This window comes from Pempheris klunzingeri, chromosome 4, assembly GCF_042242105.1.
Source record: "Pempheris klunzingeri isolate RE-2024b chromosome 4, fPemKlu1.hap1, whole genome shotgun sequence".
NCBI lineage: Eukaryota > Metazoa > Chordata > Actinopteri > Acropomatiformes > Pempheridae > Pempheris > Pempheris klunzingeri.
The window spans coordinates 26,966,866-26,985,778 of record NC_092015.1 but is presented as its reverse complement, the minus strand read 5'-3'; the positions used below and the strand labels follow the sequence as shown (position 1 = coordinate 26,985,778).

The following is an 18,913-nucleotide window of genomic DNA, read 5'->3' as shown; positions in this document are numbered from 1 at the left end:
AAGAACACACGTAGTCTGTTGCTTCACATGTAACCGTGAGCAATCTGTGTTGTTCTGTCATTAACAAGGTGATTCATCTGCTGGATTTCTTTGGAGTCCAGCCATTTATCGTCCCACAGGACGCGATGTTAGCGGGCTGGAGATAAACAGCGGTAAATGAGGACCCTGGCAGCAGCTCAGTGGCAGCCACTGAACCCTGCAAAAACTGTTAAGTTGTTTGGCTCAAATTCAGTCTTCCAATCAGTGTTTTCTCAAAACAAGAGGCAACACATGCCCGTGGTTTCAAACACATTTACATGTTTCTGATCTGAGTGAGTGAATTTTCAAGGTCAGGATCTTGAAATATGACAAAATCCAAATCAATTTATTTTGCATTAAGAAAATGAATGAATGAAACATCCTGTTCTGTTCTGTCTAGCCTAACTAATTCTTTTTGCAGTGCAGTAACAGCTCTGCCAGACTGATTTTAAGATACAGAGGAATTAAGGTCACCACATCAAACAACACAAAAAGAAACAACAAAAGAAAAAAGGGTAAAAGTTTTACCCTTTGTTCTCAATACCAAAATGAGTACATGCAAGTAGTACAAAGTCGCTGTGGCAGCACTTGGCAGCATGCTGTGTCGTGTTTTTTCTGTGCTTAATGCCAAGGGGCAAAGTTACAAACAAGGATGATAGCAAGTGGAATCACAGACTTTCATGAAATATAATAAAAGCATGCAGAAACTACAGACACACGAGGCTGCACATAAAAGAAACCCACATAGTTATATACTTAAATCCTACATTTTTTCACATCACTCAAACTTTGGAGATGCACACATGCTACAGTTACTTTGGGAGCATGAACAAGTTCAATGTCTGCACATTACACACACACACACACACACACAGTTACACACACACACACAGACAAAGCAGCCAGGGTTGTTGTGGGTATACAGAGTGACATTAACTCCCTCTCCAGGCTCTCAGTGATAATCCTGTCTTTGAAGCCTGTTTTTGTGTGTGCATTTTCCAAAATTAGGATTTTTAGCATTCAATTATGGTGAGAAGATGCACACAAATACACACAAGCGCAGATACGCTCTCCCTTTATGAAAGGGCAGTCCTCCCTATGAGCGTTGTTTGGCAGCTGGGATGAAGGGAAGGATGGAGAGGCAGAAGTAAATGCCATGGCCACAGATCAGAGGATATTTAATAGGGTTAGCAGTTGTTGTATTAAAGGCAGGCTACTGTGGGAATGTCAAAGACACACACACTCACTCACGCACATGCAAACACACAAAAGATGTGCCTTCTTCTGGTAAAAAAAAAACAGTAATATGTCTGTTCAGATTAGCTCTGGTCTCTGGCTCTGGACAGCAGGGCTCAGCTCTCTCATGACCGATAACATGGCCTCACTTGGCCTGTGGAAACTCCTTTTATTAAATGGGTTCACCCACCTACACACACCTACACCTACACAGATGTGTATAGGTGTGTGCAGCAAGTTTTTACTGCTTTAAGCACCGAACTACTAACGTAAAAACATTGTAACACTGACAGTGGCAATTCATATTTTTGGTATTTACTTCCTCTTTTACTTTTACTTAAAGCAGCTATATCTATATGTATATATCTATAATATTTAGGAATGCACTGATTGTGAAATATGACACAATGTTTTTGGTGTTTATTTTATTTTTCATTATTCATTCATTGTTTTGGCCCCAGGGAATCAAAAAAAAAACAGTTTTATAGTCATTCAGCTCTTCGTTACACTGTCTTTGAATGAGCACAAAATCAAACATAAATCTCTCATTTAACTGCACTTGGACACATCAACAGTGATTAAGCCTGGGGTCATCTGGTGTTTCTGATCTTTTAACATCAGACACCCACAGGTCTAGGTGATCCACCCTCAGTTAATCAGGCCCCATTCTGTGGAGTCCTGTGATGCAAAGGAGCTTAGCCCTATATAAGGGCTGGCCAGAAGAGCTGCTGCAGCCAGCTTTACTAAAGAGGCATAGCTAATGCCATCCTTGACTCCGGCACTTACTTACTAGGTCTCCACACTTGACTTTGCAATTGACCTTTGCTAAACCCCGCCCCCTTGTTGTTAGCTGTTGCCACTCTGTCAAGCTGTCAGAGCTAGCATGGAGCCAAAGTACTACCCACATTATAATGATGCAAAGCTGGTTGAAAATCAGCAAAGTTACCCTTTAAGGGACAACAGAACCAGGAGCAATCGCTCATGTAAAGCAGGGTTATTATTATATAAAACTACAAATGTATATCTCCTCCCAACGTGTGCCCCCTGCACAACGAACTAGTGCTAAATGAAACTATTACATAAGAGTCTATAGGGCACAGCCGTATAGTTGTCAGACCCTGGCCAGAGCTGGTCAATACTATGCTATGATTGGTCAGACTGCGGTCGAGGGGTGGGACTTATCAAAGGGTCTGTGCTTGAGAACTCTAGCTGTCTCCCAAAGTCAACACTTACATGCTAGTGTTTCTGCCAGACCTAAATGGGAAAGGTTTAATGGGCCAGAGAGGACAAGGTAAACTGACTGAAGTTGATCCTGAGTGGTTATCCTCTGCTCTGCATTCAATGGCTTCCTTGAATACTTATCCTGAAGACACCTGCTCCCAAGGTGAAGAATAAATGTTCATGCGTGAAATATTAGTGATGATTGATTTCCCCATCTCAAGATTCCATCAGTTTCATATAGTGAACTGCTATTGTAACAGCATTTGAAAATATGGAGACTTCATCGTGGCTTTGGGGTGATTGCAGCCCAAGTTTTTTCGCAGTTTTCCAAAATAATTAAAACTAAAACTATTATGGCCTGTCTCCTATCTTGTCTCTTCATCTTCCTCCATTGTGGAATTGTGCTGTCCACAAAGAAACACACAGACTTGAACACAAACAGAGGAAAAACTAATAATGGAACGAATGGACAAAGGGGAGCATAATGAGAGAGTAAGCAAGCTGCTGTAGAGCATCTTCTCTGGTTATCACTTTTGTTTAGTGTAACACACAGTTTGACAGAAAACTTTATGGTCAGTGTTACAGCCCTTTTTTATTGATTGCTTTTTAAACAGCCTTGCACCTGTGTGATGTATGTATGTAATGTATATTTCACTGAAAACCACAAATGTCAAAGGATTCATATTCTGCGATCCATCAATGCATCTGCATGGCAATCAATCCAACAGATGTTGAGATATTTCAGTGTGGATCCATACACTACATTCCACAAAAGACATTCAAATTAAACCCTTATTATAGTGTATACTCGCATGTACAGTAACTTACGTCAAGTTTTGTCACTTGGAAAGTTGAGAGTAATGACCAGATTTAGTGCGATGACTTCATCATTCAATGTTGCATGACAAAGAAATTACAAAATAATAAGAAAGAAATGTATGAATGATGTTTATTCTTTCAAATGTTGGTACACGAGAATGTTATGAAAATCAGAAACGTCAGCATATGTTACACTAGCTACACCCAATGTCCCATTAAACGTTGCTGCGCTTCGCTCAGCTCACCTGTAAAACATGAGCCAGATCCATTTCTGTCAGGTATGTCTTGTAAGACAGGCAGTGTAGTCACATTGACTCACACACACTCACACACATATGTACAGACCCATCTATACTGACACACACCGTAGCACAAGCCTTGAGTGACAGACTGCCACACTGATGAAAAATCTGCAAATCTGCATATTCATGTCCAGCCTTTGTGTTTTGCGTATGGCTCGGAGCCTTGTGTAATTGCGTTTCCACATGCTTGTGTGTGTGCACACATGCCTTGGCATGCGGTTTTACCTCTAAACAGCCCCAAATTAAAACTGACCCCATTGGTATTGTCAGTCAAGGCAATTAGTATGAACCACAGACTGCGGGTCAGGTTTCTAAACTATTATGGAATAATTAGAGCAATACAGCATAGGTGTTTATGTTTTAGATGTTTGCATTTCACCGTCAGTTTCTTTCTAATGAGAATCATGGAAAGCATCATTATTAGATGACTAGACACTTCTTTTGGAGAGAAGTGGCACCGAATATTTACCTTTGACAGCAGCAATGTTTTATAGCACTTAATGAGGAATTATTTAATAAGTTCAATGAATATATAAAATATAAGTAACAACATTCAGAATTTCTAGAATTATATTTGTGAAGCTGTTGTGTATATATACATGTGCCATATACGCCATTGATTATCTGAAAAGGGAAATTTGAAGAGGAAGGAGAGCTGACTAAAAAATCTATATCTTGTGTAGGGGATGTGACTGGCTATTAAAAATGCATACACCATGAGTTAGTGATATTCATTTGGCTCAAGGGTTTATTGAAACAAGAACTGGTCCAATGTTTGTGATAAATCTCACAAATATAGACATTTCCATGTTCCATAAAATGCATTGATTCTCCATATTGTTAGGTAAAGCTTTAAAGTTAATGTTTTTGTGGGTTAGAAAAGAAAGCACTCACTAAAGCTCCACAGTGATTTTTTGTAATGATGTTTGTAATGATGACATCATAATTTTTAAAAAGGAAGAATATATCTCTGAGTAAGAGTCAGGAAGATTTAATTTGCTTTCAGCTTAAAATATGGTTCCCCCTGAAGATGCTGAATGCACAGCAAGGAACCTCAGTCTTAATAAAAGCCAGTATGTAAGCGTTTTGAAGTGAGAATTAAGATGTAGAGACGCATGGAGAGAGATGTTTGCAGTGATTTACACTCACATGTAGGCAATTGAACTTAACAGCTTCTGTTCTCTTTCATTCTGTGTGAATGTCCAGGCAAAGAAAAGACTGTTGCTGGTGTAAAGAATGACCAAACAGTGCAGGTGGAAGCACAGTTTCCACACTTTGAAATTGCTTTTTTCTAGGCTCTGGAAAAGTTTTACAAAACCTTTATGGATGAAAAAAAAATGTATGTATGTAAAGAGTAATAACTGATCTTGTTTGCCTTTGGAGGTGTCAACAGTTTTAAAGATGTCTCATTTTATAGTAGTTGTCTTTTTTAGTGGCCATTGGGGCAAATTGGCAGCAAGACTGAGTGGTGGCACTTAATCCATCCATATCAATCGTTTGTGTAGTATACATGCATACTGAGACAGCGTCATGCGCATGCTAATAGAGCAAGAATACACACAGATTAGTGACCCACCCATCAAAACATTACCTTATAGTGCAAGTGGTAACAAACTTAATAAGACATCGTCTTACAGCAGCTGATCTTCCAGTTTTAGCAGAAATATTTGTGAAAAGCAGAGCACAAGAGGAGCATGCATAGTATTATTTTAAGGTAAACTATATTTATTAAATATTTTAGTGTTAGATATGTTTTCTACTTTACGTATGGAAGCTTTTCCTCTTACCTGTACCTCAAATTAGTAACTCCTGTTTTAAGTTTACTCACCATTAGTGATCCACTTATTGCAGTTAAGATAAGATAAGAGACTTTATTGATCCCCCATCGGGGGAAATTTGCATGTTACAGCAGCAACAGAGGCAGGGGCAAGATGTAGAAAACATAGAAAAAAAATAAGCAATAGTAAGAAAGCAGGACAAAAAAAAAAGCATTCACGGGCACTGGCATCGATGGATCGAGTTGGTCATATCATAAAAATTATCACACCGCAGCAGAAACAAAATGTGCATCGCCCAATTAAGAGAGAGACCCTGTGCACATTTTCGCATGAGGCACAGCAGTGTAACTTTTATTAATGATTTAAATCTCAAGACAGGCTGGAAGGATTGGTCAGGATGTAGTGTTAATTAATATTCTGTGTTTTACACACATACATGGTTCATACAGTGAAAGTGGTGATAGGTGTTAGTGTGCATCAGTAGTACATTAGCATGCAACACTGAATCCAGCCAGAGACTCATGGTGACAGACAACAGTCTGTTAGCAGTAAAGTTGGTGGAAAGTTGCGAGGCAGCCTCAGCTAGATCAACACAGGCTCTCAGGCATTTTCTGGCTTTGAGGCAGGGAGCTGTATTTTCTGCTAGGCTCTCCACTAAGCCATTCAAGTGTGTGTGTGTGTGTGTGTGTGTGTGTGTGTGTGTGTGTGTGTGTGTGTGTGTGTGTGTGCGTGTGTGTGTGCGTGTGTGTGTGCGTGTGTGTGTGCGTGTGTGTGTGCGTGTGTGTGTGCGTGTGTGTGTGTTGGAGCCACCACTGGTCCTGATCTGATGATAAGAGTAGGACGAGGATGAATTAAAGGGAGGAAGAAGAAAAATAAATGGCTCGGCACTTCCCTTTCCCATTTCCTCTAACGTCCTACTCCTTTCTTGCTTCCTCTCTAATCTCAGACTGAGGCTGTCTAGCTGCTGCTTTAGCACTTTTCATTCCCTCTCTTGTATTAGCTTGTTTTCCCTCTTTGGCTTTTGCCTATGCGTCTGTGTCCTGCAATTTTCTTACTTTGTTCTCTTTCTTCCTTCTCTCTTTTTTCGATGTGATAATTTCTTCTTTTTCCCCTAGCCTCTTTTCCTCTCTCATCTCATCACCTGGCTTATCAGTCCACCCTCATGTTTATGTTTCTTTCTTTCTATGTCTTCTCTGATCCAGTACTAGTTTGAAGTAGGAATCCAGCAGTCTCCAGTGCAAATCACAGTGACTAGGTTCTCCTTTTAGTCTACCTTTCACTGTTATTGCATTAAACCATCTCACACACACACAAACACACACACACACACACGCTGTCAAAGGGATCAACTCATGTGAGCTTCTCCCTGGCTTTAGGCAGGAGAAATGGATGAATAGTGACAGGGGTAAAAAGATAGAGAAGGACCCACTATCCCTGGTTCATGTCAGTTGAGAGCAATGGCTCTGTAAAACTAAAGTCTGCCTGTGTGTGTGTGTGTGTGTGTGTGTGTGTGTGTGTGTGTGTGTGTGTGTGTGTGTACTGTCACACACATTGGCTAACAAAGCATAGATATGCCTCGCTCATACACGGACGCACACACAAAACACAGGCTTGCACGCAAGTTAGAATGATTACACTTCCTCTGTCCTTGTCTCGCTGCCTGTTGAGTTTGGAGTTTCCTTTACAGTGCCACTTCAGCGTGAAGGCGACATTGAACAATCACGATTACAAAGACAAAGAGAGAGAGAGGGAGATGTGAGAGGGACAAAACAGCAGTGACTGAATGGGAGAGGAAATAGAAGGGAAAAGATAAAAGGTAAGTTTTTTACATCTGGGGTAAAGGTTTTGCCCCAGGGAAGGACTTTAAGTATCAGGGTTTTGTTAGGCTGGTGCTGCAATCACGGAGACATACAGCTGACAGTTTACCAGTGGATCTGCAGCTCTGTTCTGACCCTTACCCTTGGCTTTGAGCTTTGGATAGTGACTAAAGAGCAACATGCTGGAAGAGCTCCCTGCGGGGAGAGCAGACCCTGCGGCAGACATGCTGCAGGGATTACAGTGTATATCCCAACAAGTCCTGGATTTCCTCGGGATCCCCTGTGAGGAGAAAGAGGATGTGGGATGTCTTGAGTTGTCCGTCTGGTCTGCTGCCATTATGAGCAGGATGAAAATGAAGGTGGAGAAAAGAGAAGGAGGAGAGCCTCAAAGCTCTTTTTGGCTCCTTTTCACTGATGCACCATCTTCCCTGTAAACACTAAAAAACATTTTCTCCCACTTCTGACTGTGGCAAAAAATTTGAGTTACACTTGTTATGAAATTGGGGTCTTTTAGGAGGCTTCCCACTGTCATGCTATTGAAGACTTTACAAGACTATTGTAAGGCTATTGAAAATATGTTTCCATCACCTCAGGTGCTGCACAGAGGAGACCTGTGATTTCTTTCTCCATAGGCAGATCTCAAAATAATGCTGTGAGGATACATGTTTTTGTAAGTGTATTGGGACCCTGCTGGAAGGTGATTAAATGGAATCTAATACATTGATTGAATTTCAGTAATGGTGTTTTCAAAATGCTCTTCGTATAGATATGAAGCACAAAATAAATAGAATTAGGCAGGCAAAGCCAAAGCCAGTGTCCCTCAACTTTTGGCCTCACCATCTCAACATTCGCTTAATTCATTGATTTTGGCTGTGTGCCAACGCCAGGCTACATCGGCATACTAACTATTTAGAGTACGTACCCTTAAACTTCGTACCACAGTTTTAAAAGGAAACAATACGTGGTATATACACAATCAAACTGCATCACACTTAATCTCATTTACTACAATTTATTGGTTTGGTTGTATAAATCTGCAACTTCCTGAGATTTGAATATTTAGGTCTGATTATCAAATTCATTTCTCATGTAGTATTTCTTGATCTCTGAAAATGAGACAGGGTTCTCTGAGAGAATTTGATGAGCTTTTCTCAAAAATTACAATTGATTTCGACAGCATTCTTCATCTCAGGTGATTTCAATATTTCAACAGCTCAGACGCAAAGCAAATCATCAGTCTATTAGAATAATTTGATTTCAAACAATATGTCACTGGGTCCACTCATACAAAGGGTCACACACTTGACATTGTCTTTTCCAAAAGTCTCGATATTACAATAACAGCTGTTCTAGATGGTGCAAATTGCCATTATGTCATTATGCAGTGCCATGGTGGACAATTGTGCTAATCTGCTGGTAAACTATTTAGTATTTTAAACTAAAGAATACCACATTTCCTTGACCAACATTCAAACTTGAGTAAAAATATATTGGCTTCCTTCCAAAACACTGCACCACCAACCATGTGTATACCCTTCATACTCTAATTAACAAACATGTACACTAAACAATGAATGGTAAGATTTTTGCTTATTTGATTGATTTCCAGAAGCTTTCAACTCTTTTTGGCCACCAGGGCTCTATTACAGACTTCTATATTGAAGTATAGGGGCAAAATGTATGATCAGATTCAATCTATTTGTAAGAGGACTGTGATTTAAGTCTGACCGTATTTAATGTCTAAATTAATTTGCTGTCCAGTTGGATTAGTATGCTGCTCTTTGCCTCTCCCTTCCAGATAGAGGGGTGAGGTCTTGCTCTAATGCTGATGACCTTGTTCTACTGTCTCCTACTGAATAAGGACTACAGGAGCAGCTGGATATAGTACAGCCTGAACTGAAATATTAAGAAAACTGATCGTGATTTTTTTTTTAAATGACCCAAGTGTCAAGAGAGCAAGACCAGTTTACCATAAATGATCATATGATTGAACAGAGCATGAGTTAACCTTGGTTTAGCCATAACAGCATCAGGGAGTTTCAGCATGGCAGTGAATGCACTAAAAGAAAATATCTGGTTATTTAAATGCTAAATTTCCCACCATGTTCTAGTCTCTAACTGTGTCTGCCTGCTGTTTGCTGCTGAGCGGGCTGTGTGCAGTGTTTTTTTTAGCCTTTTAGGTGAAAATGGCTGCCTGCTGCATCTGAAAATGACACTATTACCCATTTTCCACCAAGGTAGTCTGAGTGCCAGTGAGGAGCTGGTGCCTAATCTCAGCCAGTTCTTCATGTTTCAACAGCAAAAGAACTCAGTCTCTCAGTGAGGAAATCTGGCTCCAGAGCGGCACCAAGACTTTACTGGTCTATAACTAAGAACACCCTTCAACAGGGGCTGGGGATGGGATTCAATCTATCTTTATTTATTTAGCACCAAGATGCTTTTCATAAAGAGCAGGTCTAAGCCAAAGACCCAACGAGTCCTAGAATTCAAAATTAAGGATTCAAGAATCCCCACATGAGCAAGCATCAGGCATTAGGCAATAGTGGCAGGAAAAATCCCCTTTAACGGGAAGAAACCTCATACAGAACCAGGCTCAGAGGTGGGCGGCTGGCTGTCAGGGTTCATATTGGATGGGGGTTGGACAGAGAGAGAGAGAGAGAGAGAGAGAGAGGAAAGGGGGTAGGGTGGGAGGGGAGATGCACAGCAAACAATCATAATAATAGTAACTATATTACTGATAATAATATGTCTAATAATGAGCAATATGGGAACAGTGAACAACATGACAATAATGAATATATGAATAATAATAACACTTTATCACCGTGACCAACCAAGAGCAGCTAAAACCTTCTGACTCCAGCACGGATTTCAATCAAAACAGAAGTGGTTTGTAGAGGAGACAAACGGTCTCCTTGCACTCGCAAAGCCAGGAGCAACACTTACTGTTGTTGCTGTGCTTGAAGTTGGCGCTAGCATTGTTGGGAAAGTGGAGACAGGTGTACTCAGTGACGTAATGATGTGGCTCTGTAGCCCATGGAAAAGCAAACTGGCTCTTGGAACACTGACAAAAAGAACCAACTATGAACAGTCACTAAAACCAGCCCAGAACTAGGTAAGGGTCTGCATTGGTTGAACGGGCAATATGAGAGCAGTAAGACTGAACCAAGATAGTAAAAAACAATGACCTGAAAGACGCTGATACTCTATTATCAATACAAAATATTGATTAGAGTCCCTTTAAACAGCCAGTACTTGCTCAATTCACAGAGACCATTTGGTACCCCCTCCCCTATCTGGACACATAAAATCACACTCCCATCATGGAGTATTCAGGAAGAAAGATTCCACTACCATCCATTTTGTCTTTCAACTTTTGTCTAGTTTTCACTCTTTTCTAAGTCACCACCTTTACACGCCCTACATTTTAAAAGCCTCCAACGAAACAAGTAAGAGCTCCCTATGCACTCAAGAAAGAAAAAAAGAGCAAAGTCTCTTGTACGGCGTACAAAGAGCATGCATGAAAGCATTAAATTGAATGCTTTTGGGGCATTGTGGGCAAAGACAGAGAGGACGGCCAGGAAAGAGGAGTAGAAATCAGAGAGATGGCACTCTGTGAAGAAGGGGGAGATGGAGGAGGACAGAGGTGGAGAGGAAAGGGAAGGAAAGGAAGGAAAAGAAGAGCAGAGTGCTCTTTTAAATGGAAATTGGCTCTCCCACTGATGGCTGGGACGAGTAATGACGACCCCCCCTGACTACTTGAACATGGTGTCAGCATTTTTACATGCACACACGCACACACACACACACACAATATTCACATAACCATCATCCCACACATCCACACATCTACATACACATTTAAAAGCATGCAAGAAGTTACTGATGACACACACACACACACACACACACTTCCACACCCTCCAGAGAGGGGGAACAGCGTGAAAGTGTGATGATGCATCATTTTCTTAAGCACCTCTATCCATCTTCCCTTCCTCACAATCTCTCACTCTGTGCTTCTCACTCCCTTCATTTTAAGGACGGCTGAAACTTACCTCAGCTGCATGTCTGTACATATACTACGGTGTGTGTGTGTGTGTGACTCTGTCGAACCTTCTACATACACACAGAGAGGCGTGCTATAAACTAGTCTATAAAATAGTCTGTTACTCCAATTGGGGCTCAAGCCCAAAAATTTGAGGTTAGTTGGATCTTTATAGATTTTGTTGTGATCCAATGAAAATTAAATACAAAAACACATCCAAAGTCTTTCCTTGCTTTATGCACAAGATAGTAAATTGATAATCAACGTAGGAATTCCAGTCTAAACAACGCACCATTTTGAGACATGGTTACTACTGTAGCTTTTGTAACTGGATCTTTCAGAGATCAGTGGCTGAGTGGAGGTGCCAGTGAAGTACAACGTCCCAGTTTCAGCAGTTGTTCTAACTGTGAGACTCTGAGCTCGACTCTTATTAATCAGACCACTGGAAGCTACTACCGCTGATGCGGTCTGTAAAGGCCACAGTCCATTGTGGTGGGAATGTCCTAAACCCAATTCAGTCAAATAAAGCCATCCATCTAAAGCATATGTGTCAAACTCAAGGCCTGCGGGCCAAATGTGGCCCGCCACGTCATTTTATGTGGCCTGCGAGAGCTTAAAAGGTCTGATTGTCTTAAAATAAATAAACCAAAAGGGTGCATTTACCATAAACTACATTTCCCATAATGCATGCCGATTATGTTACCCACGAAGTGACCGCATCCTGCCACTAGACTGCAGTGTATCCAATCCACATCAATGCGATTTTCCGAACAAGTGGAATTTAGAAATACAAACAATGTCCAGGAAGAGAAAAATTGATGCAGATGGAAGGCTGTTTCAAGAAAGATGGGAAGGCGAATACATGTTTGTGCTTCAAGGAGAAAAACCGGTATGTCTTTTGTGTTATGAGGCGGTGGCGGTTGTCAAAGAGCACAATCTACGTCGGCATTTTGACACCAAACACGGAGCGAAGTGTGCCAAAGTGAGCCTTCAAGAAAAACAACAAATTATGCAAGAATTAAAAGGCAAACTGCGATCGCAGCAGAATGTGTTCATGAAAGCCACAACCAAAAACATGGAGTAATGTGGGTTTCATAACCTGACAAATTAAAAGGATTTATGTTATGATAACAGAGCAACAAGCAAACATATTTTTTTTTTTACATCTATGCAATATTTGTAAGTTGAATAAATAAAAAATTCAGAGTTATTTAACATTAAGGAGTAGTTGCATTTGTTTTACATTACATTTAATTACATTTATACTGTCTTACAGTTACATCTGGCCCTTTGAGGGATACCATTATGCTGATGTGGCCCTCGGTGAAAATGAGTTTGACACCCCTGATCTAAAGGGTTCAGTATGCTTCTAACGGACTATATTAGGTCATTTGAATATAATTCGAGGCAAAAGTGTGGTGAGACATGACAAATCGTACAGACAGAGATAATGCTCTCACACTCTTGGCGTTGCACTTTGTTGTAAACATGACTGAGATCAAAGTTCATCCTGCACACTTTTTCACCTCCTTTTTCACAAACCGGCCATTTGCTGCCTGAAGTGGGTAATCTTATTGTATTATCAGTTTGAGAGAGTTACAAAAATTGTCAGATGCAGCTTCAGTTCCAACATCAGAAAGGTGTGAGGGAAGCAGGTCACAAACGCTGTTCAGCAAGCTGACAAGCAGTTTGTTTGAAGAACTCCTTTATACTTTTATGCAGATTTGTGGTACTTTAAATAGCCACACAGTACACAGAGTTTCAAGAAAGAAAGTTTAATATAGTATGCATTTGTTCAGGGTCGATATTTTGACTTGTCAAACACAGATGTCACTTATACAATTATTGATGGCTGCATTTCCATTTAGATGTTCCAGTTTAGGCCCTGGTGCTGTTGGCCCTTTGTTTTAATTATCACGGTGAGGAATGTGTTCCTCTGTCCTAGTAAACCAGCTCCACGTGGTCTGCCTCGCTTCCTCTGCTTTTCGTTGTCTTCTCGTATTCGCAAAGAGAGAAACTCTACTGCAGGCAAGCACGCTGCTCAACAGAGACCAAATAGATACCTATTCAGCCCACACTGCTTTTAAAACAGTTGAGCTGTTGTCTGTGTGTTATTGTGCCTGTTCATCTGCAGTAGTGCATGTGTGAAGGCTTTTGTTGTTCTGTCTGTCTGTCTATCTGTCTGTATGTATACATGTTGGCATCTGAATCATATTGTACTTAATTTCTTTCTATGAGTTTTGGACGTATGTCTAAATGCAGCATGGTAGTGGATCTGCAGGATAACAGGAACCACTGTTTCATACATGATAGTAGTGAGTGACTTTACATACATGCAAATGTGTTGATTGACTTGCAAAGGTGGGGGGGTTCTGAGTGAGTTAAGAGAGGATGACTGTGGTTGTACATTATCTGTCTTTGCTATGAGATCTTTGCAAAGTCCCAGACTGTCCAATCACTTGTGTAGTATTGCTTTTCTATGGGCCGATTGGAACGTTGATCTTGTCTGCTCAGTTACGTCCATCTACCCCCGACCTTGTCAAGCTTTTATCTTTGTAGCAAACATTAACGTACAGTTGTCATGTCTGGAAGCTACAGTGTGGCACGTTATTAAGTGAATTACAGAGGAACGATTGTCTCTGTCGCCAGAGTTTGCCGTGTTGATAACGGTACGGCAGCCACTGGCTACTGAACAACACAAGGTAAAACATATACTGGACTATTCAAAGCCACCTTTCTTATTTGCAATGCTAGCTACAGTAGCATTAGCTTACTTCAACGGAGTTGAAAAATACCATGTCTCACACCAGTGCTGCAAAATAACTAAGTAGGCCAGTACACAAGAGGAAATCACAGGCTAACTCACATACTATCATGATATTTTACCATACAGATACCATGCACATAGACGTGCTCACAGCAAATACCATGCTCACAGTTGTATCAACACATAATATGTGGCAAGCAAACAACCTACTATACAGCACATGATCTGTGTTACCAAAGGGAAAAATTTACCCTGTACCCTTAAACCAATTATTTACTAAATGGGGTTTCACAGACAGAAGAATTATTCTGGGCGACTTCAGTAAAAATACTCACAAGTAAAGGACTTCCATTCAAAATCTTGAGTAAAAGTACATAACTGTTATCAGCGATGTGCACTGAGAGAATCAAAAATTGAAGCACTCATTATGCAACCAAAAAAGGAGCACTGTTGCATAATAGCTGTATTTTGTTATGTCCCCCATCAATGTTAAACAGTAAAGTCCTCCAAATCAGAGGACAAAATACATCAATTATAAATGCCCACTAGAATGGTCCGTCTTTCGACCACTCAAAGCGCTTTTCCATCACATCCTCATTCACCCGTTCACACATCTTTCCTTCAGGAGGAATCTAAGTTGGAGGAGACTATTTTTTCACATGAATGTGCAACTTGGGGTTGTCAGTGTCTTGCCCAAGGACAATTCAACATGCTGACCCAAAGGAGACTGGGATCAAACCAGCAACCTTCCGACTGACGACCGACTCACTCTACCACAGAGCTACAGCCACCCTCAACACAATACACAGCTTTTTTAAAGTAATCTACCTACCTACGTACCTAAGTACAGTGCTTGAGTAAGTGTACTTATATACTTATATTTTACCACTGTACCGTATACTGCATTTATCACTGCATTATGAAAAACTCGTAGATTCATAATTTGAGACAGCTTAAATAAAGCGCAGCCTGGCTGGGCCTAATGCACACACAGAGCAGCACGGGTACTGTGCCGCTATTTCAGCAAGTCTGAAACTGGCAAAAGGCTGAACTGCCAGGGAGCAAAATATTTAAAGTGAAATGTATTCAGGAAAGGAAATTCCTCTGCCTTAGTGACAAAATAGCTTGTATCACACCAAAGGTGCCGGAGTATCAACATGGTGTTATTTCATGAACATTTCTGTAGAGTTTAGAGTATTTGGCATTTGATACATTTACAACCACCTGTGAGGGGAGTGTATCAATGCTTAAAAACTATGGCTATGGCTCGGTTTGGCATTCCTTTTCATCAGATATCAAAACACTGAAAAAAGGTGCCATTATTAAAAGACCTAGATGTGTTTCTGTGTTTTGTCCCTGTAAATACACTTCAGCGCAGTCCACTGGGTATTGGGCAAAAGACATTTTTTCATTTTATTGTCGCAGTGTTTCCCATTATTAAAAGATAAATTCCACTGCCAAACATTCATCAGTGATATGAGGCTATTTGTATGGGTCTTATCTAAACTTAAGCCATGAAATAAAGAGTAAACTGTTTTTCTTTTGTGGTGAGAGTGTATCTCTGTTTGTTTTCTGTTCTTTTTCTTAACAGCTCATATTTCTACTTCAGTGCATACTCACTGTTTTAAAACCCCTTACCTCAGGCCTTACCATGGAGGGGAGTTATGTCTCTAAAAGAATAGTGTATTTTGGTGTGAATGAATCTGCTACTGTACCTGGTCTTGTGATTTGTTGTCATGACGTGCTGCACCCACACTCCTTGTAACTCATGTACCCTCCTGCCAACAAGCCCATCCCTCATTTTATTTCACACTCTCTCTTCACATTCATTATCCATTTATCCACTCTGTCACAGTGGGGTCACTCAACCAGGCCCGAGCCTTTGTGGGGCCCTGAGCAAAATTTGATTTGGGGCCCCACCACTGCCTGCCAATAATATTAACTGTTGTCAATGCGTGATCATTTACACACTTACTGTAAATTGAACACACCCATGACGTGTTTTTACCCTTCAATGGTTTTTAATCTTAAAAGGAATCAAACTCACAAGAGTGGTCTAGTGTTATCTTCCACTTAAATATTCAAACTGACTGTAACGACTGGGAAACCACAAATGGGTGGACTCAATAGCACGACTCGAGACAACTGGCAGATAAGGTAAAAGTCTTTACTAGCAGATTTGGTACACGGGTAGGCAGTCAGAGTGAAGGCAAACAAATCCAGGAGGGGCAAGGCAGAGGCAGAGTCGAAGGCAAGAACAGGAATCAAAAACCAGGAAGGCAACGCACAAGAAAAACTGCTGGAACGCTTGTCACGGGGAACGAAGACAAACTGGCACAGAGGACAGGGGAGACACAGACTAAATACACCGGGGCAAGCAGGTAACGGGACACAGGTGGAAGGGGTGGAGACTCACACACAGTGGGAGGAAGTGAAACGACCAGAAACGAGGGGACAGGGTAAGAAACCAAAATAAAAACAGGAAATAAAGAAGCATGAAGGACAAACAGCAAAACCCAAGGACGGGTCATGACACTGACGCAGTACTAATGGTGCTTTCAAACTTGTGACCTCAAGTGGTTATGTTGAGATAACTGAATGTGTACAAAACCAAAAAGAAGGGCAAGAAAAATCTGATTTATTTTTTTTGATTTTTTTGATTTTCTTGTTTGTTCAAACCAAAAAAGTAAATGCAGTTCTCATCTGCTAAAGCCTGCAAAAACCGAAAAAGGGGATTAATCCGTTTTATTGTTTCCCTGATTTAATGAAATAACTGATTGAACCTGATGGAACAGATGATACACTGACCCAGTTGGTTCTCAGAAGTTAAAAGTGTGAATGACAATGAAACTGTACAAACCTGAGCTGAAATATCATCCAGTACTTTCTGTAGTTGCTTGTTCTCCTCTTTTGATTGACAGAGTTCCTCCCCGTACTCTATTGTTCTTTCAAACGGTTCAATTATCTCTTCAGCAATCACATTAGTTGCCAATTGACAGAAGCTCTCTGCATTTGGACTTTGGACACATTTTTACAGAAGAGTTTTCCTCTAGACATACTCCATTAGAAGGGGTTTGGTGACTCTTAAATGGCTGTTGTTATGTGTTGGTGTGTCTATTTCCATCTAGCAAGCTTGATTAAAATCACTTAGCATTCTTGGCAGGAGTGAATCTGAAGTGAAACATCCTGAAAGTTTGCACGTAGTCCACAAAGTTGATCAACTCATACAGACTGTAGTGGTTCACTCCAGTTGTATCTATGTAAAAATAAATAAATAGCATGTAAGCCACGGTTAGTAAAACTGCTTCCAGTAAATGGCTGTGCTCGGAATGGCAAAATAACATACCACATACTACCTACTCAAACTGTAAGTACTGCATACTGCCTACTAAATGAAGGATTAAGTATGCCAATTCCAGGAGACTCTTCACGCTCAAGTATGCTCAAGCAATAAATTTTTCAATACATTTTCTGCAGGGCTCTGAGTTGCTCCTGCCTCATGTTCACTCAACAATAGTAAACAGCGGGTTGCAGTTATATCCCCCAGAGGTGGGTAGGGTCATAAAAATGAACATTCTGATTATTGGCAGATGGGTTGCAGTGGTTCAAAAACACATCAATAATGGGGAAGATAAATACATGACAAACAATAAGTGTGTCTTCGCCTTAAGAGAGCCTTCCATTTACGTGCAAAGCACAGCAGCTTAACTTCATCGATTATTTAAATCTTCTGACACGCAGACAGGATCGATCAAGATCTAATGTTGATGTATGTTCTGTGTTCTTCTGCACATCCAAAAGTACACACACACACACACACACACACACACAGCCCAGGATCATACAGTGAGATTGTTTGGAGTAAAGCTGCATCCATCAGAGTTCCATCAGAACTGCAGTGTATAGTTTCACTGCTTAAATGTCCCACAACAATTTGCTGCAGTGACCTTATGGCACGCACGGAAACATTACTGAAGGCAGCCTGTCTGCTCTCTAAAGTCAAATCGTTATAGAAAACACTCAGACACACAAGAAATAACTAAGAAGTCATTTAGAAATCTCAGGCTGCTCAACGCAATTTGAAAGGATAAAATAATTCATTCTCTAAATTGGAGAAAATAATTCATCCTGCTGGGTGGCGGTGGCTGATTTATACGTACAATCCGTGTATTACTCCTCGCCATCATTATTAATGTTTTATTCAGCCATGCCAATGTCCATGCAGAAGATCATAACACTAATAGTTCTACACTAGAAGACAAGACATTTCAATCTGAACCAAAGGATCCCCAAAGTCATCATGATACATCATCTGGGGAACATAAACATACAGCATTTTCTGCTAGTCTAACTAGTAGAAATATTTTATTGGGTTATTGACAACATTGACCTGTTTATCCTCTGGGGACCATGAATGTTCTTCATTCAAAGTTTTAACATTGCCATCCTTAAAGCCTCATAGCTATTGTAGCTAAATGCCAAAGGCAAATCATAATTAGGAATCGGCAAATTATATGATTGACCCACTCTTTTCTCTTCAAAGTGGCAATGTCAAATGAAGAATGGAGAATGAATGTAAATAATGATCTCTGTGCTCTGACAGGAAATGCCCTACTTCTATGTAACCATATATCTGAAGGCACTAGGATGAGTGAATGGGTGCCGGTCACTGTCCAGACAAACTGACCACAGGTGTTCACTCCATGATATCTAAAACTATTGAGAAGTGGTGAGTGAGAAACCACCTCGGAGTCAGCACCTTTCGCTATCCCTCATGTTTGTCCAATGCTGTCTAACCCATAAACCTTAATCACCCTCTTCTCCTTCCTCACATATCTATATGCATGCTACATCCTCAACCCATTACCCCTCATTTATCCTTTCATGTTCCCTCACCCCACTCCATGCAT

The 18,913-nt window shown here is 40.7% G+C and overlaps 1 protein-coding gene across 1 annotated transcript in view; it reads left to right on the top strand.

Moving 5' to 3' along the window:
* LOC139199577 (calsyntenin-2-like) overlaps positions 1-18,913 on the top strand; it is a 145,806-nt gene that overhangs the window by 73,050 nt on the left and 53,843 nt on the right. The window lies entirely within an intron of this gene.